Here is a 27,330-nt window from a genome sequence, read left to right as displayed (position 1 = left end):
CTCTATGGGCATTATCTTTGGCGGCATCTTTTCAGGATCAATCTGGTTCGGACATATACAGATATCACTCTCCACGCGAGGTTTAAATGTTATGATATAAATAAAAACTGATAGTTATCCTTATGTTCCTTGTTATATTTAGATAAACTAAAGTCCGCGGAGAAAGCAAAGTTTACTTCACCTGTTCTGAAGTGGATATCACGAAGCCGCAAACCTATCTTTTGCCATAGGCTACTTTCTCAGTCTTAATACATTATCTATTCTAGTGTCTTTGTTTAACGAGCAGTGCAAAATAGTTTCAACAAACAATACTATCTCTATTTTTTTCAAACCTGGGTAGTTTTGAAACTATTTCCAACTACCATTTCCATTTTACTGATCCTGCATACATTTTATTTGTCCAGTACTGTTGCATAATTTTGAAGACTGGAAACCCTTCTGCACCATGCCTACAAAACAAGCGAATCTGCATTGCAATGATATACTCCATAATTGTTTTATATTATTCATATGCCTGCCAGCTCGGTGGATATATATATATATATATATATATATATATATATATATATATATATATATATATATATATATATATATATATATATATATATATATATATATATATATCTATTTCTGAACACTTTACTCGTTTTCTTTATTTGCTGTGTTGACATGATATGGTCAGTTTATATATAATTCACTCCTCCTTTTGGATAGAGTATGGAAGAAGCGAGATCTGAACAAGAAATGTTGGGAGTAAAGTGAAACATGAAATGCGTTTGTGATTTAGTTTGTTTTATCTTAACTGTGTTCAGTTACTTTGTTGGCATGATTGCACCTAACGGTTTTAAGCACAGATTGTCTTCAAGTAGAAACGTCTCAGAAATGTATATTTTGTCAATATATGAATGTATCATTCATGTGTGGTGTATTTATGCTTGAAACGATTGGATGCATATATACTTGCTAGCTAGATGGACGATGGATGCACTTTTATTACAATCATCATTATAATATCATTACACGTCAAATGCTTCAAACGATAATTCAAAGAAAGTTTAGAACTTTTCTAGGAGGCAAAAGCAGACTATCGCACCAAACCTTTACATTTTATTCATTTTTCTTCCTTTGGTAAAGATAAACTCCGTGTTTTCGGCACATCTCTTTACATTACTTTCTGTGTAGTACATGGTTTTGATTCTAATTTGTTTATTGAATCCATGTTCACGTTCAATACTAGACACTGGAAGTATCACACATCAAGTCAGATTTTTGTTTTCTTCATGGTCTTTACGCCATCTATTTGGTCATACATATATGATCAGCTCGCCACTAAACAAGCAGTTGAATTTTGTGAAGTTGTTAAAATTTCGACAGAAAACGAGAAAGCTGAGAACATCTTGCTTGAAACAACCCCTATACATGTACATGAAAGCATATGCAAATTTGTCTTCATACCATAGTGCTAATTTATATGTTTACAAACCACTGTGGTAACTGATGTACAGTTATAGATTAGTGTCGTCTTCTTTACAACTTTCCCAAAGTATTGGAAAGAACGAGGTACTTTGATCTCTCTAATGCCCTCAGAAAGTGTCCAAAATATATTTTTTGAAACCTGATCTGTATTTGTTGTATAGATATACCTTTGTCTTTAAAGATACGATGTATTTTTTCATATGTATCGCGTGCTATGACATCATCGGGGTCTGCGCGTGTAGAATGTGGAACATATGAAACCCAAGCTGAACGTTCCGTATTTATACAAATTAAACTATCCCCGCAGTCACGAAACAACGTGAAACATTCAGTAAGTTTTCCTTATTAGATAATTTGAAATTTCTCAAACTTTAATGGTGTTTCACCAATGCGAGGTACGTTAATTTTAAAGCAAATGGTTTAATTCTAAGGCAGGCATTACTATTCGACTGGCATTGATGCGATGTTAATTATCTGAAATTGACAATTACTGGTAATTTATTGGTGTTATTTGTTATTTACTCTATATCCTGTTTATATCAATTGCAACATAAATACAAATTATATAATGAAATAGTGGAAAGTTGACAGTTAATTTTATTCCTATACTGGAATGTATTAAATGCAAATAGCCTGTTTGACGTTCTCGAAAGCTAACAGCGCATTCAAGAATATGTTGATTTTTCTTGACGGAAGATATATTTTGTAACCGTCTAATACAGGGATCTCAAAGTCAAACCACCCCGAAGCCGCATGAGAACATTTTCGATGGTCCAAGGGCTGCACCACCATTGTTATCTCTCATGACACCTTGTAACGCCAATCACTTTCCGAGCAACAGGATACGGCTTGGCGGGCATCATGTTTGAGACCCCTGACTTATACATGTCATATTTTGTACATGTTCTCGCTTGTGCTAATGACTAGCTAGCGGAAAATGAAGGCCAATTACATGACTTAGTACATGCGTCAGTAAGGGGTCACTGCACAGTAAATCAAAATATGCCATTATTTTTACCTTAAACAAAATTGACGTTCAATGTCGATTGCTACTTGAATGGGCGATTCCATCTTTTCTCTTTCAGTTATCCAAAGCAGAACAATAGCGGCAAGATAAATGCGCTACGAAAACTGTTTGAACCGAAAAATACAAATACGTATGTGTGGCTGTATATATTATTTGCGGAATCACTGCCGCAACCACTGATCGTAGGTACTCTAATACGATTGCTGTCAGAGGTGTGTCGATAGCAACTGGTGCTGCGGGCGTTGTTTGCAAAATAAACGCTATCTCACGGCGGCACAAAGTTGTCTCAGAACCATTGCCAAGCTGTATTCGGAAAAAAAGCAATTAACAAGGATGATTTCAAATGGAGCTGACCGTAATGAAAAAATCACCTAAGATTCCACGCAAAAACGACGAACCGGGGCTTAAACGACCGCACACAAGTAAATATTTTTCAGTGTATATTGATCAGTATGACAGCATGTTCGCCAGAGTATCTGGGCTCCTCATAAGAACTTGACCAGTGCGCATAATTGTCTTCTTCTAGTTTTGGGACCACGACTATTATAAAAATAGCAGATTGTTTGATTACTGATCTAGGTGACATCCTTCTATTCCACTTGATTCTCCTCTTACAACACTCTGTATTTGGGCGACTCGTGGTAAGTTCCCATTGGGTGCTGTCACGCGGGGATTGTGTGTGATGAGGGACAAAGTTATATTACTTGGAGAAAGCAACAGAAGTCTTAAATCGCTATTATCATACTACTGAAGTGCACCAAACATTAACCATTCATCTATGATATTATTTTCTGTTTCGCAACGCGAGCCAGTGAAATGGATGTTTTATTTCGTATTTCTTCTTTACATTCCATGTTTCTGCAAAAGCAGGCAATACTTCGGCTGTACATTCCTTATTAAAACATTATGTGATTTAAAGTAAAAAAAATTCAATGATCGAAAAATATTATCAGGCCATGTATTGGCAAATCAATGTGATCACCGTAAATTCTCGTGTCCGTCGACTAGTCTGTCCACAACTCCACCTATCTCTCATTATTATAGACACTCTTTTTCTCGTTCTTATTAACATGCAGAGTATATATATATATATATATATATATATATATATATATATATATATATATATATATATATATATACATACATATATATATAGAGAGAGAGAGAGAGAGAGAGAGAGATAGAGAGAGAGATCACGTATTGCTGCTGCTCTAATTCTCGCATAGTCATGAACACTCGTACAGCTGAATAATTCCTCACTGTTTGTGTATCCATGGCACCAGTTGCTAACTGTTAAGTGTTATACCTACGTTAAAGATCCAATCCAAATCACATAATATGCATTATTTTCAGAAAGCAACCTAGGTAAATTATCTCCCAGTCTTGACTGCAGCAATGTCGATCCTCAAAGATATAACAAGCTCTGTAAATAATATACAAGGTATATAATCAATATCTCTAGAATTTCGCTTATGATTCAACTTTAGCCAACAGCTTGATAATATATGTCTATTTACCACATTTTATCAAATCTTTTTTTAAAGAATAGTCCCTAAAGAGGTAAAATAAATTCGGTCAGTCATTTGCCAGATTATCTTATTAGTATGCACAGGTTTCGCACAAGATAAAATGCATACAAGATCTTGATTGTGTACCAAAAGCGGGTCAGGAAACGTCTGTCGAATAATAAGAATCTGATATGCCTTAATATGCATAGATCTCGCTCTCACTTAAAATCGTTTGATATCTGGGTCACGCAAGCCTATTTACAAAATCTGACGAAATCATATCAAAACTAAATGTGCCTGAGTTTCAATAAGCTCAGCAAATCAGATGTATGATCACTTCATTAATATGCACGAATCTCTTTTATAAGTTTATGCATCCAAGATCTTGATAAACAAGACAATTAACCACGTTTAAGCAAATGAACTCAGAAATACAGTCTTTAAAGTGGGTAAAAATAGTGCACTATAGATGCAACATTAACTTATTAATACGAGAAAATCTTGTTCATATAAGATGTTTGATAGACCATACCAATACATGCAAATGTTCCAAGTTTGATGAAAATAAGATGAGATATGTAGTTCCACTGATTGATGTGAACACTGAACAAGAGATTACGGAGAACAAAACGTTTTGAATGCACAATTATAGATCCTCCAATGAGTATAGTCAGTTTTTATTTGACTTTTAGAAGCAATGTAGTATCCATAGTTGTAAATATTCAAAATGTCCTAGGATAATGCATATAATTCTCGGCGACCCATATAATTTCCAATCCATTTCGCAGGTCCCTTGGGGGTCACAGTTTTAAAATAATCTATGTTATGTAACATCAAGAATAAGTTTAAAAATCGAACGAAAATTTGGAGGTTTGGGGACCCTAGACACCATAAAAACTATATGTGTGGGTCAGAATTATATATATTGCCATACTAATATATTGTTCTCTGAATATTTCTAAGTCATCAGAAAAATATATAGTTTACCAAAAAAAAGTTTATTTTTTATAGAACAGGAACGATTTTTTATAAACCGGCAATAGTTTTCTTTGTATTTTAAATACTGGCATGACATAAGAATATTGATATCATCTGTTGTATCTTTCATTGAATTTCTTTCTCTGTCGAGGCCCCGGTTACGGAAGATTGTATTAAAATACCTGTTTTGTGCATTTGGTTGATTTTGTTTATTTAATATTACCTAATTTGATGCCAAATGAATAGACGTTTTCCAAAGACATCGTCATCTCAATAATTTATAACAAATGTCATCATTTTGCACAACTCATTGTTTGAGCCATATTGCATTCTTACTTAAAGCTGTATGAACAAAGCTCCACCATGCACAACCAGAACCGATTGCAGCTTTGTCCACAGCTCGCACAATCATTGCACACAGGCAATCCAAAAATGTATTTCAGCTGATGAAGATGTAAATTGTCAATGCAAGTAGGCAGCCTTAAACATTTGGTGCTAAAGTTGGCTCTTAAAGTAAAAGAAATTGACAAGCATATTGATTAATAACAGCAATTATAAATATTCTTTAACTGCAGTGCGTAATAAGTGCAATTAAAACATTGGATTCTCTATCTGCTGTGGTTAATAAGTGCATGTATAAATATCCTCTAACTGCAGTGGTTAAAAAGTACATGTATAAATATTCTCTAACTGCAGTAGTTAATAAGTACATGTATAAATATCCGCTAACTGCAGTGGTTAATAAGTACACGTATAAATATCCGCTAACTGCAGTAGTTAAAAAGTACATGTATAAATATCCTTTAAATACAGTGGTTAACAAGTGAATGTATAAATATTCTTTAACTGCAGTGGTTAAAAAGTACATGTATAAATATTATCTAACTGCAGTGGTCAATAAGTGCAATTATAAAATTGTATTCTCTATCTGCTGTGGTTAATAAGTGCATGTATAAATATCTTCTAACTGCAGTGGTTTAAAAGTACATGTATAAATATTCTCTAACTACAGTGGTCAATAAGTGCAACTATAAAATTACATTCTCTATTTGCTGTGGTTAATAAGTACATGTATAAATATCCTCTAACTGCAGTGGTTAATAAGTGCATGTATAAATATTCTCTAACTGCAGTGTTTAATAAGTACATGTATAAATATCCTTTAACTGCAGTGGTTAACAATTGCATGTATCAATATTCTTTAACTGCAGTGGTTAAAAAGTACATGAATAAATATTACCTAACTGCAGTGGTTATTAAGTGCAGTTATAAAATTGTATTCTCTATCTGCTGTGGTTAATCAGTGCATGTATAAATATCCTCTAACTGCAGTGGTTAAAAAGTACATGTATAAATATTCTCTAACTACAGTGGTTAATAAGTACATGTATAAATATTCTCTAACTGCTTTGGTTAATAAGTACATGTATAAATATCCTCTAACTGCAGTGGTTAAAAAGTACATGTATAAATATTCTCTAACTGAAGTGGTTAATAAGCACATGTCTAAATATTCTCTAACTGCTGTGGTTAATAAGTGCATGTATAAATATTCTCTAACTGCGTTGGTTAATAAGTACATGTATAAATATTCTCTAACTGCAGTGGTTAATAAGTGCATGTATAAATATTCTCTACCTGCAGTGCTGAATAAGTGCATGAATAAATATTCTCTCACTGCAGTGTTTAATAACTACATGTATAAATATTCTCAAACTGCTGTGGTTAATAAGTGCATGTATAAATATTCTCTAACCGCAGTGTTTAATAAGTACATGTATAAATATTCTCTAACTGCAGTGGCTAATAAGTGCATGTATAAATATTCTCTAACTGCAGCGGTTAATAAGTACATGTATAAATATTCTTCACTGCAGTGGTTAATAAGTGCATGTATAAATATAATAAGTGCATGTATAAATATTCTCTAACTGCAGTGGCTAATAAGTGCATGTATAAATATTCTCTAACTGCTGTGGTTAATATGTTCATGTATAAATATTCTTCACTGCAGTGGTTAATAAGTGCATGTATAAATATAATAAGTACATGTACAAATATTCTCTAACTGGTGTGGTTAATAAGTGCATGTATAAATATTCTCTCACCGCAGTGTTTAATAAGTACATGTATAAATATTCTCTAACCGCAGTGTTTAATAAGAACATGTATAAATATTCTCTAACTGCAGTGGTTAATAAGTACATGTATAAATATTCTCTAACTGCCGTGGTTAATAAGTGCATGTATAAATATTCTTCACTGCAGTGGTTAATAAGTGCATGGATAAATATAATAAGTGCATGTATAAATATTCTTCACTGCAGTGGTTAATAAGTGCATGTATAAATATAATAAGCGCATGTATAAATATTCTCTAACTGCAGTGGTTAATAAGTGCATGTATAAATATTCTCTAACTGCTGTGGTTAATAAGTACATGTATAAATATTCTCTAACAGCTGTGGTTAATAAGTGCATGTATAAACATTCTCTAACTGCAGTGGTTAATAAGTGCATGTATAAATATTCTCTAACTGCAGTGGTTAATAAGTACATGTATAAATATTCTTTAACTGCAGTGGTAAATAAGTGCATGTATAAATATAATAAGTGCATGTATAAATATCCTCTAACTGCAGTGGTTAATAAGTGCATGTATAAATATGGTCTAACTGCAGTGGTTAATAAGTACATGTCTACATATTCTTTAACTGCAGTGGTTAATAAGTACATTTATAAATATTCTCTAACTGCAGTGGTTAATAAGAACATGTCTAAATATTATCTAACTGCAGTGGTTAATAAGTGCAATTATAAAATTGTATTCTCTATCTGCTGTGGTTAATAAGTGCATGTATAAATATCTTCTAACTGCAGTGGTTTAAAAGTACATGTATAAATATTCTCTAACTACAGTGGTCAATAAGTGCAACTATAAAATTGCATTCTCTATTTGCTGTGGTTAATAAGTACATGTATAAATATCCTCTAACTGCAGAGATAAATAAGTGCATGTATAAATATAATAAGTGCATGTATAAATATCCTCTAATTGCAGTGGTTAATAAGTGCATGTGTCAATATTCTTTAACTGCAGTGGTTAAAAAGTACATATATAAATATCCTTTAAATGCAGAGGTTAACAAGTGCATGTATAAATATTCTTTAACTGCAGTGGTTAAAAAGTACATGTATAAATATTATCTAACTGCAGTGGTTAATAAGTGCAATTATAAAATTGTATTCTCTATCTGCTGTGGTTACTAAGTGCATGTATAAATATCTTCTAACTGCAGTGGTTTAAAAGTACATGTATAAATATTCTCTAACTACAGTGGTCAATAAGTGCAACTATAAAATTGCATTCTCTATTTGCTGTGGTTAATAAGTACATGTATAAATATCCTCTAACTGCAGTGGTTAATAAGTGCATGTATAAATATTCTCTAACTGCAGTGTTTAATAAGCACATGTATAAATATCCTTTAACTGCAGTGGTTAACAATTGCATGTATCAATATTCTTTAACTGCAGTGGTCAAAAAGTACATGAATAAATATTACCAAACTGCAGTGGTTAATAAATGCAGTTATAAAATTGTATTCTCTATCTGCTGTGGTTAATCAGTGCATGTATAAATATTCTCTAACTGCACTGGTTAAAAAGTACATGTATAAATATTCTCTAACTACAGTGGTTAATAAGTACATGTATAAATATTATCTAACTGCTCTGGTTAATAAGTACATGTATAAATATCCTTTGACTGCAGTGCTTAATAAGTACATGTATAAATATTCTCTAACTGCAGTGGTTAATAAGCACATGTATAAATATTCTCTAACTGCTGTGGTTAATAAATGCATGTATAAATATTCTCTAACTGCGTTGGTTAATAAGTACATGTATAAATATTCTCTAACTGCAGTGGTTAATAAGTGCATGTATAAATATTCTCTAACCGCAGTGTTTAATAAGTACATGTATAAATATTCTCTAACTGCAGTGGCTAATAAGTGCATGTATAAATATTCTCTAACTGCAGTGGTTAATAAGTACATGTATAAGTATTCTTCACTGCAGTGGTTTAATAAGTGCATGTATAAATATAATAAGTGCATGTATAAATATTCTCTAACTGCAGTGGCTAATAAGTGCTTGTATAAATATTCTCTAACTCCAGTGGTTAAAAAGTACATGTATAAATATTCTTCACTGCAGTGGTTAATAAGTGCATGTATAAATATAATAAGTACATGTACAAATATTCTCTAACTGCTGTGGTTAATAAGTGCATGTATAAATATTCTGTCACCGCAGTGTTTAATAAGTACATGTATAAATATTCTCTAACTGCAGTGTTTAATAAGTACATGTATAAATATTCTCTAACTGCAGTGGTTAATAAGTACATGTATAAATATTCTCTAACTGCCGTGGTTAATAAGTGCATGTATAAATATTCTTCACTGCAGTGGTTAATAAGTGCATGGATAAATATAATAAGTGCATGTATAAATATTCTTCACTGCAGTGGTTAATAAGTGCATGTATAAATATAATAAGTGCATGTATAAATATTCTCTAACTGCAGTGGTTAATAAGTGCATGTATAAATATTCTCTAATTGCAGTGGTTAATAAGTACATGTATAAATATCCTCTAACTGCTGTGGTTAATAAGTACATGTATAAATATTCTCTAACTGCTGTGGTTAATAAGTGCATGTATGAATATTCTCTAACTGCAGTGGTTAATAAGTACATGTATAAATATTCTCTAACTGCAGTGGTTAATAAGTACATGTATAAATATTCTTTAACTGCAGTGGTAAATAAGTGCATGTATAAATATAATAAGTGCATGTATAAATATCCTCTAACTGCAGTGGTTAATAAGTGCATGTATAAATATGGTCTAACTGAAGTGGTTAATAAGTACATGTTTACATATTCTTTAACTGCAGTGGTTAATAAGTACATGTATAAATATTCTCTAACTGCAGTGGTTAATAAGCACATGTATAAATATTCTCTAACTGCAGTGGTTAATAAGTGCATGTATAAATATAATAAGTGCATGTATAAATATAATAAGTACATGTATTAATATTCTCTAACTGCAGTGCTTAATAAGTGCATGTAGAAATATTCTTTAACTGCAGTGGTTAATAAGTGCATGGATAAATATCCTCTAACTTCAGTAGTTAAAAGGTACATGTATAAATATTCTCTAACTACAGTGGTTAATAAGTGCAATTATAAAACTGCATTCTCTATCTGCTGTGGTTAACAAGTACATGTATAAATGTTCTTTAACTGCAGTGGTTAAAAAGTACATGTATAAATATTATCTAACTGCAGTGGTTAATAAGTGCAATTATAAAATTGTATTCTCTATCTGTTGTGGTTAATAAGTGCATGTCTAAATTTCCTCTAACTGCAGTGGTTAAAAAGTACATGTATAAATATTCTCTAACTACAGTGGTTAATAACTGCAATTATAAAATCACATTCTCTATCTGTGAACAAGTATATGTATAAATATTCTTTAAGGGCTGTGATTAATAAGTACATGTATAAATATCCTCTAAATGCAGTGGTTAATAAGTGCATGTATAAAAATTCTCTAACTGCAGTAGTTAATATGTACATTTATAAATATCCTTTAACTGCAGTGGTTAACAAGTGCATGTATAAATATTCTTTAACTGCAGTGGTTAATAAGTGCATGTATAAATATTCTCTAACTGCAGTGGTTAATAAGTACATTTATAAATATCCTTTAACTGCAGTGGTTAACAAGTGCATGTATAAATATTCTTTAACTGCAGTAGTTAATAAGTACATTTATAAATATCCTTTAACTGCAGTGGTTAACAAGTGCATGTATAAATATTCTCTAACTGCAGTGGTTAATAAGTACATGTATAAATATTCTCTAACTGCAGTGGTTAATAAGTACATGTATAAGTATTCTTTAACTACAGTGGTTAATTAGTACATGTATAAATATCCTTTAACTGCAGTGGTTAACAAGTGCATGTATACATATTCTTGAACTGCAGTGGTTAATAAGTACATGTATAAATATCCTTTAACTGCAGTGGTTAACAAGTGCATGTATAAATATTCTTTAAGTGCAGTGGTTAATAAGTACATGTATAAATATTCTTTAACTGCTGTGGTTAATAAGTGCATGTATAAATATTCCCTAACTGCAGTGGTTTATAAGTACATGTATAAATATTCTTTAACTGCAGTGGTTATTAAGTGCATGTATAAATATTCTTTAACTGCAGTGGTTAATAAGTACATGTATAAATATCCTCTAACTGCAGTGGTTAATAAGTGCATGTATAAAGATTCTTTAACTGCAGTGGGTAATAACTGCACTTATACAGATTTGGTTAACATGTCAGCTTCTGGGTAGCATATCTATGGAATGACATACGGTTGCGACCAAGTTCATTTTGGCACGTATTTTCTTTGAAAACACGGATATCATATCATATGTTTCTAATGATTGTAATTCGCGCTTTTCATCGCAGACATTCGCAGACATTTGCTTTAATATAAGGAGGGAGCAGTGCTGGCTTCTTTTCTTTATCTTGACTATTCCTTATAAAATTTACAATGCGAGATGTAGATTAAAGAGCGAAAAAGACATCAGAATTTAGTCTGCCTCCACGAAACAAACATATTTTCATTTTCTTATTTCTATTAGAATGTGAGTCATGAAAAACTGCCTATACAGATCAATTTGTGATTTCCTTCTAATTGACATGCAGCTCTCTATTTTAACGCCACTTTAAAAGAATCTACAAAGACCATTGCTAAGTTATTATTCATCTCGATGAACTATTTCCCAACATTTGTTTACTTATCTGTCGTTAATCTTGCTGCCTTTGTCCTCTTTGTGTGTGGCTGTATTTATTTTTCTTTTTTCCTCAATGATACACACTAACTCTAAACATTTGGAAATGGATGCTAGAAGGGGTACTTCTGAAAATTAAGAGAAAAATAACTCAGACTAAAATACATCAGTAATGACAACTTATTTAGCATGTAAATCCAAAAAGATGGCAAAATACCGAAAAAATCTGCTAGCTTCCAGCATCTTCTTATATTGTAATACATAGCAGGTGTAAGTGAAATGCATACACTATGGGCTGTGTCCTTGGGAAGGTGTTACTGGTAGAGGCTAGGCGTGCTGCACCGTCTCCGTAAGCTGAAAATGATATACACCTGCCAGTAATAAGATTTTCACTAGGTTTTGTTGTGTACATTTACAAACAAAACAAAACTCTGAGACAGACTTACGCTGAAATAATGTGGATATGTTTCATTTCTTGGTTTGATGGCATTTTAAACTAGAAGCGTAAACACACATTCATCGTGATCCTAAAAGTGGCATGATTGTGGCTAGTATGAAAACAGCTTCAGGCCATATCCCTCCAGTCTGCTAGTCGACATTTGCTAAGTTACCAAGCTCATGACAACCGGCTGATAACAATTATCAGTATCATGATTTTGATTCATCTACAATGCTATATAATTGATATGCGGTTACTAGAAACACCAAAATACACTGAAAAACCGAAATACACCGAAAGACACACCGAAATACACATGCATTTACATGTACTCTCTGTATATATCGGTTTCCACACACAAATTATTTTTTGTTTTTGTTTGAATGATAATATAAAGCAAAATAAAAAAATATTTATATGATTTTGATACGATTTATTTACTTTTTTCCTATTTCCTATTAAGAGTTAGTATTAGGACTGGTCGGCCTGGTGTCAGGATAATTTGACTGGGTCAGACATGATGATACATGTCTGCTGTTGTTGTTGTTGTTCTAGGGTTTTAACGCCATTTTTCAGCACAAGATAGGCTATACATGGAGGCCAGTATAACTGGTGGAGGAAGAACCCTGGAAAACCCAGGGAAGAACCACCGACCCACGAGATGCTACTGGCAGGCTTTCCCACGTTCCCACGTTAGCCGAACCTTGGACTCGATCCCACACAGAGGTGAGATGGCAGTGATCCGGAACGTTGAGCGCTTTAGACCACTCAGCCACTCGGGACCCCTACATGTCTGCAGCATGATGCCCCAGTGTTAGACATCACTCTAAACTGCCATGCTGTAGACATGATAGCGATATGACTGAAATTTTTTTAAAGTTATGTTAAAAATCCATGTCACACACACACACTTCCTCTTAGGAATCGTTCATCGAGAAAACTGTATACTATATTTAACTAACACTAAATAAAATATTAAGAAATATCCCATACTAACATGCACAAGTAAGGAGAAAATAACCTTAAAATCCATACACTAATAACATCCAACAAAACTGACTTCCAGTTATCAACACAATTATCAGAATAAATACATAAACATAAAAAAACGAGCACATAGCTTCAAGAGCCACAACTGTATGTGTTGGTTCTGTCATTGTCCCATAAATTCATGTGTCCACATTGCAGTCTGTTGGCCAGTATAAAAGATCTTAAAATTCCAAGACTTTGATCAAGTGTCTAATTGTTACATCGAAACAAGTGAACTTTTGACATCTATTGATGACTAAAAGATGTACGTACATGAATATGTCTTCTCTGGAATTGTGTCAATGTCACGGTGATTGCCAGAGCATCAGCAGCCCATACATATGCAGATCTAGAGAGGAAAGGAAACTGTGATAGAATGCTTAAAGTATTTAACTTTGACCTTGATACCAGCTCAAAATGGTACATAAGACACTTTTTAGCGATAATGAGGAAGTATCTCAAGCTGTATCCCTAAAACTAAAAAGACTTTAAAGCTATAGAGTAGAAAGGAATGTATGATGGAAAATATTACATATTGATATATGACCTTGACCTTGAATGTAGGATCACCAGTGTGCTACAGAACACACTTTCTACTGATGCTATATCAGTATACCAAGTTTCATCTATTAACCTCTAACAGCTATGGAGTTGTAACCCGTATGGAAAGTGATGAAAAGTTTAAGACATTAGTCATTCACCTTAACCTTGAAGATAGGATGTCCAACATAAATTTTTTATATAACCTTCTAATGGAATTGTAAAAATATACCAATATTCAAGTTTTTCCAGTAGATAATTTGGATAAGTATACATAAAATAATCCTGAATGATTATATTAATATTAACAACTGTAATGTGAACAATATTAAAGAATACCTTTCGTTATCAACAAATGCAAATTTGTATCTTACTCCACCCCTTCCAGCTACAAATTATTCCAGTAGAAAATTTAGATAAATATGCACAATAATAATCATGAATGACAATATTACAATTGTAATGTGAACAATATTAAAGAATACATTTTATTATGAAGAAATACAAATTTTATATAAATGAATCGTATCATGAATTGCCGAAAGTAAAACCAAATGTTTTCTATTGCTTAATTGTTATTCTAGAGACATCATTAAATAAATATTTTTCACTAAGTATAATTAACTCACAAATGAACCGGGTTGTTTTATGGTCTTTGATAAAACAACTTTAAATAAACTAGAAAGATATAGAAATGGATTCGATACGTTCTATTTTTATTCCTGATGTATGGAACAATTTTTATTATTATCAGCAACAAAAATATTCATTTTAGTCATCATAACAGCTCATTTTTTAAAAGGATAAGAATGGTTTAAAACAATAAAATGATTTACAGAAATAATGAAACCGGATGGCAACCCTACTAGGGAAAAACATATTGAAACAATTTCAAAACCAAAACTTTTACAATGCATCACCCAAAATATTCTGTTCACCCAACAAGCACAGAAGAACAAGCTCTATCAAAATCACGGATATCACTACTACTTAAGATCTTCCAATCTTCTCCACTATTTATGTTTTCACTTATCGCATTAAATACGGGACATTTTAATATTTGTCCCAGATGTACCTATGGACCTAACATGTGTATCATCTAAGTATGTTTCAACGGATTAAAGTAGACATCTTAATATATTCTACAGGTATTTGAATTTTAATAATAATAATAATAGTAATAATAATAATAATAATAATAATAGTAATAATAATAATAATAATAACAAAAACAATGATGACGATAATAAAAATGCTGTTTCCATTAAAATAAAAGTCATTGTCATCATCATCATTATGCATTTGTGTACATGTTAAAGATGTAGTGTCTGGACATCTTCAGTGAATGAATCAATGATACACCTACTAATGCCTTCGACTTTTGATTGAAACATCTGGCAAATTTGAAAAAAGGAGTTATGAACATAGCTAAGAAAACTATTAGGTACAGAAAACCATTCCATATAAAGAACACATGTCAATAAACGACTACTTTATCCATTCTTTTAAAAGAGCTACATACAAAGTCGAAATTGTGTGAAGAATCTGTTCCAGGGTCAGCCATTACATCGCAATGCTGGCATACTACTGGAATCAGTTCGCCATTTGTTTGATCATAGTGATGCGATATCGCGTTTGAACAAAACCTTTCATCTGGATACACAGTGAATATATATCACATGACTGCTTGGCCTTCGATATTATATCGTGTGATAACAATCATCGTGACCCACAAATTCATGATATCGGTCGGCTATGAAAATATTGTAAAAGTAGTAAATTATCAATACAGTAAACCCTCGCTATAACGAACCTTGATATTACAGATTCAGTAATATGTAGCAAACACCCACATCAAGACTTCAGAGAGGATTTATACTCAAGTTCCTCACCATTACCAAATATTCCTATGAACACGAAGGTTTACTGTATCATGATCATATTGCATATGTGATGTTGGCTTTGAATTCTCGAATCGCATGAATTTCAAGCTCAGAACTCCAAAATTTAGATAAGACACTAACCATATCTACATCGTTTAGTTAACTAAATTAAAAGTCCTGCAAATTCAGTCATTCCAACTTTACTATGAAGAAAGTTATAGAACGTCATTTTTCCCCCAGGAGCTAGTGGCTGAGTATAGTGCTTAAATATCATTCCAGGAAACAAAATGTCTGGTTTCAAAAAGGGAACAAATACTTTGTTTATGGCAGTTGAATGTGGCAATCCTTAGGAAGTAAAAACGAAGAAACTAACCTAACCAAGAAAAGCTTTCAATGGTAGATATTTTAAAATATAGGTTTAGGTGATTTAAAAGAAAACAAATCTGTAATGAAACATGTTTAGAGATGACGTTTTCTTGGTGAATAAGTGAGTGATGGTCGTACAGTTTAGTCACACAGGATTTTGTATTCCTTTACTAGCTTTCTTCTGACCACTATCAGTATATAAGATAAAAGTGTTCAGATCATCCTTGGAATGTCTGTAAAATGTCTTGTGTGTTTGTCGAATGAAAATATATTATTTTTGCATAATGACTGGTGTCATGGAATATGTTATCATTCACGTCAGTTTGCAAATCCTCTGTCAGTATCTGTGCATGAAAAAATAGTATCCGTCGTTCTATCACAGCATTTGACATTCAGTTTCTTGAAGTGGGATTCGTAAATTAATCGTTAGGATAACAATAGCACTGTAACAAGATGATACATTGAAGAACGCTTTCTAATATTTTGTGCAGAATAAGATCTTTTCAATATGAGCATATTACTCGTAAAGACAGCAAGCACAAAAAATAAAGCTTGTCTATTAATTGTTCCAATTATGAAAATGTAGATTCCCCAGTGAAAGAGATCAAATATGTGAAGAAATGTGTTGCATATTGTCCACGTCTTATTCTCTAATGCATATTGCACGGATTTTGGACATGACCTGTATATTTTCTTTATGATGGTTTGTACATTTAATTGACTGAAGACTGAGTGTTTAATACATGCGTGCGTGCGTGCGTGCATGCATGCATACCTACATTCATGCATACAGACATCAAGATATGGGAGAAAAGATCTATAAAACGTCTTAGACATCTTTAAAGCAATATATGCTTCATATATATATATATATATATATATATATATATATATATATATATATATATATATATATATATAGAGAGAGAGAGAGAGAGAGAGAGAGAGAGAGAGGGGGGGGGGAGAGAGAGAACTACAAATATACACCAAACAGATCGAAAAGTGCTATTCCTGGATGCTATGGGAGTATGCTTGTTAATAGTAGGCATCATTAATATTTAATGCAAGTAATAATATGACACAAATTAGAGGACCTTTAATTCATACTCTACAGAGATTTGAACCCAACTCCGCAGGTAAACTGACTTGTGTGTACAGGCAAGGTGATGGGAACCGTCCTCCCGCAAAACCTGGGTTCAAATATCAGTAAAGTACGAAATAAAACACAGGTTTACGAATATTTCAACTTCGTTCAAATTACAATCTGACAGATATTAGATGGTCCATGGCAAGACATCTTAAAGAAACGAAGGAAAGTGGCCAATTGTTTGGAACTATTTTGTTCTACTCTTTAGATAATTATATATCTGCCAAGGGATAATATACAAAACAAGGTAGTAAATAGCCAAATAGCAGATGCGATTGCTTCGGAGTGATAGTCTAGAGTGGTAATGCGACTGCTGTTTCACGCTTTCAAACCAGAGTCTGATATGACACTATTTAGCAATAATCCAGGTTATGCTATTTATACTTGCTTCATGTCCGATGCCCAGTTAAAATATTTGTAGAAAGAATGGAACAGTTGTATATAGCTGTCAAATATTTTTCCCTGTGAACAATGCGAGAAAGTAACAACATTATTTCTTGAGAAGATTAACATTTTGTTATTATTTTTTTGTTATTATTTTATTTTTTTACTGCAGATGGCGAATATTTCATTTATGAATTGTATTTATTTCCGACTTCCTCGATTTAGTAATCACGATTGTTTTGTTTTATGCTAACGTCGTTTCTTGCTATTACGCTGGTCGTCGACATTCCGCTTTTAGTGAATAGTATGTCTTACTATCACTGCCAAACTTTTAAACAGCTTCACTGTTTTAAAATATATTTTCAACCCTGTATTGCCGGATTTTGTGGAATATCTCTTCAATTACTAAGTTTATTTTCATAAATCAAAGCATTACTAATATAATGGTAGCTTCAGATTTTGTATAGTGATACAAGTTAAAGCTTTCCACACGCCCATGTCTATGCTCGTCATCACAAGCGAGCCCGTAACAGTAGATGCCATCACGTGTCATGGCTTGTTCTGTCTTCGAAAATACAATTCCAGGGTCACGTATAGGAGAAATATCCATGACGAACCCCTCCCCCACCCCCTTAGCGAAGTTACCACAATCTGTCTCAACATATTGTGATGAGAGCGGAAAGGCATGTGGGTACATCAGTAACCAAACAAACCGCTATTATCCTGCTACTCGCAGTTCTAAATCCCGAAACAAAGGATGTATGTATGCTTGCGAGTGTAACCCCGTGAGCCAAACCAGTGCAGTTCTCATGAAGCGTCCACATAATATCAAAACATCCACTGCAAAGCAGATTGATATTCGCTGGCAAAGATGCTGGCAGACAGATCAACTCATATATAAGCAAGTATAACCGGTGTGAATTGTGGCAGCAATCGCACTGACTTAATTTGTATAATTCGTATAATCAAGAAAATGGACAATTTCTGTGTGTCTTTAGTTCTCAAGGAGGAAACAGCGATTTCTTGAGTTCAGCAAGAAATAGAGTATTCTGTCGATCCTATCATTTTCAAACAAGAAGCGAGTATTTCTTGCCTTCTACAAGTAAATACCAAATTGAAATCCATTGATGTGAAAAACGAATCATATTGTCGTTGGCAGTGTTAATCAATATTCTTGGTCTAGAATTACCAATCTATGTATGCGAACGTAAGGCAACCTTGGACAAAGATAATGTTTGAGCCATATTGTATTCTTTCTTACAACAGCATGACGAAATTCCTCCATACACAACTAGAACAGATTGTAGCTTTGCAGCCTGGAATAAAATTTCGCTTTAATATTGACTCTTAATAAATTATATCCACAAGCATCTCTAGCATTTAACATAAAGCTTCTCTTACTCCCTTGGTTAATAACTGCAAGCATAAAAATTATCCAACAACCAGAGATTTACTTTATCGACTCAGTTCCAGGGATACAATCCATGTGGTCGCACACAGTTGGAAATGCATTCTGGCAGTTAAGGAACTGTTAATTTTGGTGTGTTTGTTTCTTTTGAATCGCAGAAAATATTATCAAGAATGACATGTTTGTATACAAAGTGTTCTTAGAAAAAAAATTGAATTGAATATCAGTCTATCACCATTGAGAAGTTTCATTTTCACGATGGTGAAATTACTGCTTCCAATTTTTTTAAATGTAAAATCAGTTACACTCGCTCACACAGAGATATATATACAAGACAGTTGTCATTTCAACCGCTTCGGTGGCCTAGCGTTTAGAGCGTCAGCCTCTAACGCGGGAGGTCGTGGGTTCGATTACCGGTCGAGTCATACCAAAGACTTACAAAAATGGTACTAACAGCTGCTTCGCTTGGTGCTCAGCATTAAGAGGTTAGTGTTAGGACTGGTCAGCCTGGTGTCAGGACATGATGCCCCAGTGCTAGACATCACTATAAGCTGTAACATTGCAGATATAGTGGCAATATAACTGAAATTTTTTAAAAGCTACGTGAAAAATCCAAATCACACACATGCACATACACAGTTGTCATTTCCAAATTTGTTATTTTTATTATGAAATATTGAACGTAAATTAGGTTCATTGGATATGAAGATAGTGATTGAGTTTCTACTGTATATTGTTTTTAATGAGTTAATTAAATGTGTGCTATTTTAATTGAAGAAAAATAAATGAATAGGTCTTTAAAATTTATTTATATATTTTAAATATTTGTTTAGCTTTTTGTGAACTCATTTCACAAATGTACATGCTAATTAAATGTGACTTTTCCATATTTAACTTTACTTGCAGTTTTTTCTAGTATTTAATGATTTCATTAAACTGCAAGGCATTTGACATCTCTTCTGTAGTCTTCTGGGACATTAAACTGCATTTTGTATTTGGAAATAGTATTTTTTGCAGTTTTTCTGTGTTGTTTTATGACATCATTAAACTGGATTATTAATGTGATTAGTTTACTGTAGTTTTTTGTGACATCATAAAAATGGTTACCTCATTTAAATATTTCGGCAAATTTCACTTCCATTTTCACTACATTTTAACTGCAGTTTGATTTTTATGATGGCTAAAAATACTGCTATGTGCAAGTTGTTAACATTTACAAGTTTAGCTGCTATTGAGCTGAAATTTAACTGATCTCAAAGAAACTTGTATAAAACTGCAAGTTTACAACACTTCTTTCTGCCAAGTTTAATCAGAAAAATCAATTAGGAAAACCTGAGAAATTCTTTTCCATTAAAAATTAAACCTTATGCAAAATGCAAAACTATAGAGTACCACCATAGGTTTGATTTTTAAGGAAAAATAATGACGACATTTAGCAATGAAATGTCAAGCACGTACAATGCACTGTCGAGGACACTTCCAACTACATGTACTTCCATCTGTTAACAGTTTTATTGGTCTTTGAGACTGTTACCATTTTGATAACCCCTTAAAACCAAAACCGAACTACTTAGTGTTCCGTCCTCATGAATTTGATACGCAGTGTAGCATGTAGCCTATTCATATGTTAATGGTATCAACAGTGAAGGAAAGTTCCAATTCTAAACACGAAAAAGATAAATTGTGTGAGCTCACTAGACTGCATTTCAAATTCTGAAATTTTAGATCACACTCACGAATCCATTTGTAAGACACTCCTTTCTTCAACAAAGAGTTAATGGCACTGAAATGTGGAATGAATTTATGATGCTTGTTAAATATCCCAAGCACTCATTGATGTTCCTTTCAATTTGGTGGTTCAAGATACTGTTTTGAAAAATCTCTTATCACTGCATGGATGTATACTGGCTTAGGAAATTTAGTGTCCTAAAAATAAACATTCTGATTTTGCAAACCAACCATTTTTGGGTCCTAGCTTAAAATCTGAGCTCTCAAGTTTGCTCAGTGCCTTTTGTTTCCCCTGGAAAAATACCCATCTGTAGAAATTTATTTACTAAACTATGGTCTAGAGATACATGTTTTATGAAATTAGGTGTACATCATGAATGTCATGCCTAAAGTCTTGAGTTTGGGAATTTAAAAATCAGAAATCACAACAGAACCTGTATGAACTATTCCTATTTTAATGTTATTGACATTTGTTATGGGTTTATTAGATTTTGCAACATGGACAGTTCTCGGAACAGCTTATATTTATGGTACAGTAGTGATTGTATCCTGTCTTGTAGCTGATGATGCAAAACATGTGTTTTGACAGGTGGTAAATGAAATGGATGCTGGTTTGTTAAAATAGCCAAAGGTTTTAAATGAATTTGGTTTTGAACTAATTTGGCATACATAAGCCCAGGATTGTCATCTGTCACAAAAACATTTTTTATGTTTATGCAATCATGATAAACTTTATTTACATTGTTATATAACAGCTGAGGATATAAAGATAAACATATTACAGCTTATGCTTATTTAAATGAGCATCATCACAATTTACCAATTTGTTTGGTCTGCAAGTGCTCTTTTTTTTCTCTCAAATAATTTATACATGTGGCAGTTGTATAAATCTGCATCAACAGAATTGTTGTACAATATGATGTTAGTCAATATTGCATGCTTATTGACATAAAACAATCTCATTACAATTGCTAAGTATTTTCATACTGACAGTTCAGACTGGATGACAAGTAACAAGGCCACAATCAATTTTTTTTTGGTGAAATATCTCCATGATCATGATATACACCTTGCATACCAACTTGAACATCATTATGGCTCAGTTGTTTGCTTTATATAACAACACATTCCAAGTTAGAATTTGTGTTGGTTTTCAAACATGAAAATGAATTAGTTTTTACTAAAGTCAAATATAATACTGTTGTCAGATCTAGTCAGTACCTAGCTTAAGCAGCATCTAAGCAAACACTCTACTTGACTTGTGAGCTTTCATGACAAATTACTTGAATGCTGACTGTCCCAGCATGCTGGCCATTGGTACCTGATGACTGAAAACTCACCACGTCTGATGTACTTATATCATAAAATGGTTTTGCTATAACATGTATGGTACAGCCAGCGACTAACAAAGCTGTTGCAAAAATGTTACTAATTCTTTTCCCATTTTATTATGCAATTACTATCATGTGATACTGATTCTTTTAAATCTTCATTTACTTATGCTGAAGTGTTTATATCACATGAGAATCATCACGCTGACACACTATTATCTCAGTTGAATGTTTTCTTATAAAACTGCACACAGTCGTGGGCCTAATGGTTCATCTGGAATCACAATAGATACGTATGCTACATCTGGTTGATTATTACCATTACCTGATCAATTTCATCTTGCCTTGACATCTGTATCAATACTTGTATGGAGGCAATTCAGCACTAACCGGTAATGTTGCTTGGAGGATTCTCCAAAATGTGTTAATCTGTCAGCAAATATTCAATATGACTTTAATGTTGAGACATTCTTGATGCAGTTGAAACTGCAGCAAATGATGCCTACTGGTGATCAGTATCAGTGGGCTTCTGTTTTATATGTATTTAGAGCAATACAGTACTTTTCCATTTTTCTTGCTCTGACAAAAAAGTGAGTTGGGCTGAAAGTCTTGTCATAACCTTATATATAACTTTTCTTCAACTTTTGACTAATTATTTTCTTCAGCTATTAAATTTCAGTTTTCCTTTCTGTAACAACTAGGATTTATCAGGTAAGGGGTAAAATGATATAAGAGTTGGACCTTGTACATGCAGGTTCAATTGCAGAACAGTAAAGACTTTGACTGGGAGTCGATGTCTGCATGTAGGAACTTCTTCACCAATTTCGTTTACAACTGCAGGTTGCTGAATGTTAACAGTTTGTGTTCTAGTCATACTTGTATTGTAACCATTGTCCATTTGCAGGTTGCTGAATGTTAACAGTTTGTGTTCTAGTCATTCTTGTATTGTAACCATTGTCCATTTGCATGTTGCTGAATGTTAACAGTTTGTGTTCTAGTCATACTTGTACTGTAACCATTGTCCAGATGATGGCAGTGCTGAAGTCTCATTATGATCATTATTATATTCAGCAGGATTTAAAACGTGTCTTTAATCTGGGTTCAGTTACAGTGCAATTGGTATCAAACTCGAAATCTTTTTGTCTGTTTTCTTCATTTCCAATGTTTTCTTGATACAAATACATGCTGACATTTAATTGGTCAAGGGATAAAATGAATACTCCTGAAAGTGTTTCTTCTTTTATTTTTTATTTTTTTATATTTTAGATTCTTTTGAATTTTCTTACCAAAGAGTTCTCCCTGAGGAGGTCAGTCCAAGTCAGGTACACACCGGTAATTAGGAAGGGAACCAACTTAGTATGATTGAATCACAACCATGAAATTGAGTTATCACCCTTTATCTACAACACTTTTCTAATGAACCATATAAACTCAGTATTACATAATGATGATGCTGTAGAAAAACCAAACATTAATAGCAGTGTTTTATGTGAACTTTTGATATTCCTGCCAAACTGTGCTTACATGACAAGGGTTGAAATGAAAACTATGGTGGAATAGTCTGCAAATGTGTAAACTCCATCGCAACTTGCACACTTGGAATGTGAGAAAATGTTGGTTTTACAACATGTATAAATTCTTCATTGCAATCCATTGTTGATAATCTGCTCCATGCCTTCATCACCTGTGGCTTCCAGTGCAGAGATTCCTTGTTTTTCATGGGTAAACATTATATAAAACAAATATACATCCCCAACACTGCATTACACCACCTGCACATCATTACACCACCTTACACCACCTGCACATCATTACACCACCTGCACAACATTACACCACCTGCACATCATTACACCACCTGCACAGCATTAAAAGTGCCAGTTTGATTAATCAGTAAGTGAATGTACTTGGAAGACAAACTGAAAGATTGGTTTATTCATGCAGCGTGAATATATGTTTGACCACAATGAGACAAAGATTCCTTGCGCTTACTGTAATTGGTTAAGCAGCTGTATGCATATTTATTGAGAATTAGGGAATCTCCATACACGCGGCCACGGTGATACGGAACATAAAATATATCCCATGACTTGCAACTATGGTACAAATTTAGTTATTATGTTACAGTATAATTTTTTTTATAGTCTGCTGTATCTAACTTGGAAATGTCACTATTTACCATGTTTACTCCTCAGAGTGATATAAATAATAATATCTTTTGAATTCTTTACTACTTTTGCAGATTACAGTGGCAGTGTACTGGCTGGTTGGCCTTATTTTAGCAGCTACATACGACCTCACATGTCACCACTTCTGGTGCTTCATGCAACCAATCAAATGCAACAGTATGCAAGTGTTCAGAGGACTCAGAGAAACGTCTGGTCGTGGATTGTTCACATTCAACGCACACGGAAGTCCCTGAGCTTCCCAGAAATGCAGTCATTCTCATTCTCAGCCACAATGAGTTGCAAGTATTGAGGAATGGAACTTTTTCCACCCTGTCTCAGTTATTATATTGGTATCTAATTACATACGAGTAATCGAACTGGATGCATTTCAAGGTTTGGAGAACTTGCAGGAATTAATTCTTGATAGCAATATTCTTCCCTTATCAGCTCAGGTATTTCCAAAGGGCGTGTTCCGACATTTGACAAACCTTTCACATCTTTCTATGCAAGACATTATCAAAGACATTAGTCAGAGTCTTTCATATCCAGACGATGCCTTTGGTGATTTAACGTCACTGACAACATTAAAAATAGATGGAATTCCTCATCCAATGTTCGGATTTGGATTCAACAAGCTTACAAAGCTCAGAGTCCTTAACGTCACGCCAAAAAGATGTTTTCTGAACACCCTCTCAAATGAAACGTTTCTTCATTTAATGTCTTTAACTTATTTGGACATCAACGGTTGTCACATTGAAAGCATTCAACCGGGCACATTCTTTCCACTGCATAAACTTGAATATCTAGATATGTCTAACAATGAAAAGTTTGGTATGGATGGATTGTTGAATGCAACATTTGGACTCCAGAATAGCTCTATTTCCATCCTGAAGGCTAGAAAACTTTACCCAACTTTCCATATTGGAGTGTTTGTAAAAAATAATATATTTAAATTCTTACAAAATACAAATATTAGAGAATTATACGCGGACAGTAATAATTTTCAGATCATCGAAAATGGTTGGGCCGACTACTATCCCAGTTCATTAGAAATATTTTCAGTTCGAGACAATAGGTTTTCCTTTAGATTGTACCTATTTGAACTAACAAGCTGCAGTGGCATGAAAATTTTTTATGTGGATCAACAGAACACGGCACATAGCCCATTTTCTTCATCAGATAAATGATTGCAGTGGAAAAGAATGCAGAAGATGCAAGTTTCACATCTGATAGTGATTATGTACAGATGAAAAAAAATGTTATTCAGAAGAGATGCTGTACTTAAGGAAAATTTTCAGTATAATTTCTCTATCAATGTAGCAATAACTCAAGCTTATGAGATACATTTGAACAAAAACAAACAAAGGAGGGACAGTTTTCGTCAAGTCATAGAGCAGACTTCAAGCCTAATAAGTACTCGGGCAAGTGGCAAAGAAAAAGACTCTGCTGCAAGTTCTGAAAAAAATATATTCTGTTGGTTTCCACTTTCGTCTTCCTCCAGACTTACAAGAGTTTTATCTCCAAAGTTCAAATCTCAGATATGATATTATAGAGTTAATTCTTTTGAATAACTCGCTACAGACACTAAATTTATCAGGAAATGCACTATTCAAGTGGACAGGGCCTATAGTTGGTCTGAACAATCTCCAAGTATTAGATTTGTCAAACAACCTTTGTTCCGACATTGGGAAACATTTCTTTGAAAACTTCAATAGTCTTGAGATTCTTTTCATTGGACATAACCTTCTTGGCTATGTAATTGAGGAGGATATTGACGGAGAAATTTTTGACAACTTGAAGTCTCTCAAAAGATTAGACATATCAGACAATAGGATTTCATTTATACCTTCAAAGTTCTTCTTGGGTTTATTAAACCTGGAGATATTTAATGTCAGCAAGAATTTTCTGCAAACAGTCGATTTTGAGATCAACCACATGAAGAAAATTTCACAACTTGACTTTCAACAAAACTTACTGAGTTTAATCCCAGCTAACATAAGAAGTCACCTTTCTGATGTAAAATCTAACAATATTTCCATCTATTTGGAGGGAAATCCACTTAAATGTGACTGTGATGCCTTAGATTTTCTGAAATGGATAGATAACGAAAAAAGTCAAATAATGTTTGTCAACATTTACAACAACACTTGCAATTTCAATGGAATCATTAGATCATTTCGCAACCTAGCCATTCTCATTAACGATTTAGATAAAAAATGTGCTAACTACACTGCAGTCATTTTGATTGCCTCTATCTGCTTTGCTCTTTTATAATAATTACAGTAATAGGACTAATGTACCGACATCGGTGGAAACTTCGTTATTTTTACTACATGACCAAGAGAAGATACAGAGGTTATACTAGTTTTGATGAAGTCGACTCAGACAACTATCAATACGATGCATTTTTGTCCTATGCGGAAACCAATTTACGACTGGTAAGATTCACACTTCTTTCAAAACTGGAGGATGAAGGACTTCACATGTGTATTCACCACCGCGATTTTCTGCCAGGAGAGGCAATTTCTGCTAATATTGCCAATGCTATCCATTGCAGCAGAAAGACGGTAGTTCTACTCGATGATGACTTTCTTAGCAGCTACTGGTGTATGTATGAGCTAAACATTGCTAGAATGGAAAGCCTTTATTCGAGAAGAGGAGAAGATATTCTGGTGCTAGTTGTCAAGGAAGGAATAGACAAAAGTAAGCTTCCACTGGAGTTGTTGGACTTAATCCATAGGAATACGTACATAGAACTTCCACACGATCTTCAAGTAATTGATACATCAGGTATATGTGGCAGAATCAAGGATGCTATTTTAGGGTAGTTGGAAAACCAGTTCTTTTCAGTGTTTACTATGTATGTATGAGGAGAGAAAGATGAAATACTGAAAATTGGTGTAATGTCTCTGTCTGTTTGCCTTGGGTTCTATTATTTTTAACTTTGTTCTAATTCTCTTATTATGCATATTTGTATTTAACATTTTTGTAAGCATTATTTTATACTCAAGGTGAAAATTTTAAGCATTCAAC

General features: G+C 33.3%; 1 pseudogene; it reads left to right on the top strand.

Annotated features, from left to right (window-relative positions):
- The window catches only part of LOC149800132 (toll-like receptor 4), a 61,067-nt pseudogene extending 33,942 nt beyond the window's left edge, over positions 1-27,125 (top strand).
- Positions 27,126-27,330: the final 205 nt, after the last annotated feature.

The sequence above is a fragment of the Sinohyriopsis cumingii genome, chromosome 5, assembly GCF_028554795.1.
Source record: "Sinohyriopsis cumingii isolate HCF-2022 chromosome 5, ASM2855479v2, whole genome shotgun sequence".
In the NCBI taxonomy this organism is placed as follows: domain Eukaryota; kingdom Metazoa; phylum Mollusca; class Bivalvia; order Unionida; family Unionidae; genus Sinohyriopsis; species Sinohyriopsis cumingii.
This window is presented reverse-complemented; position numbering and strand designations above follow the sequence as displayed.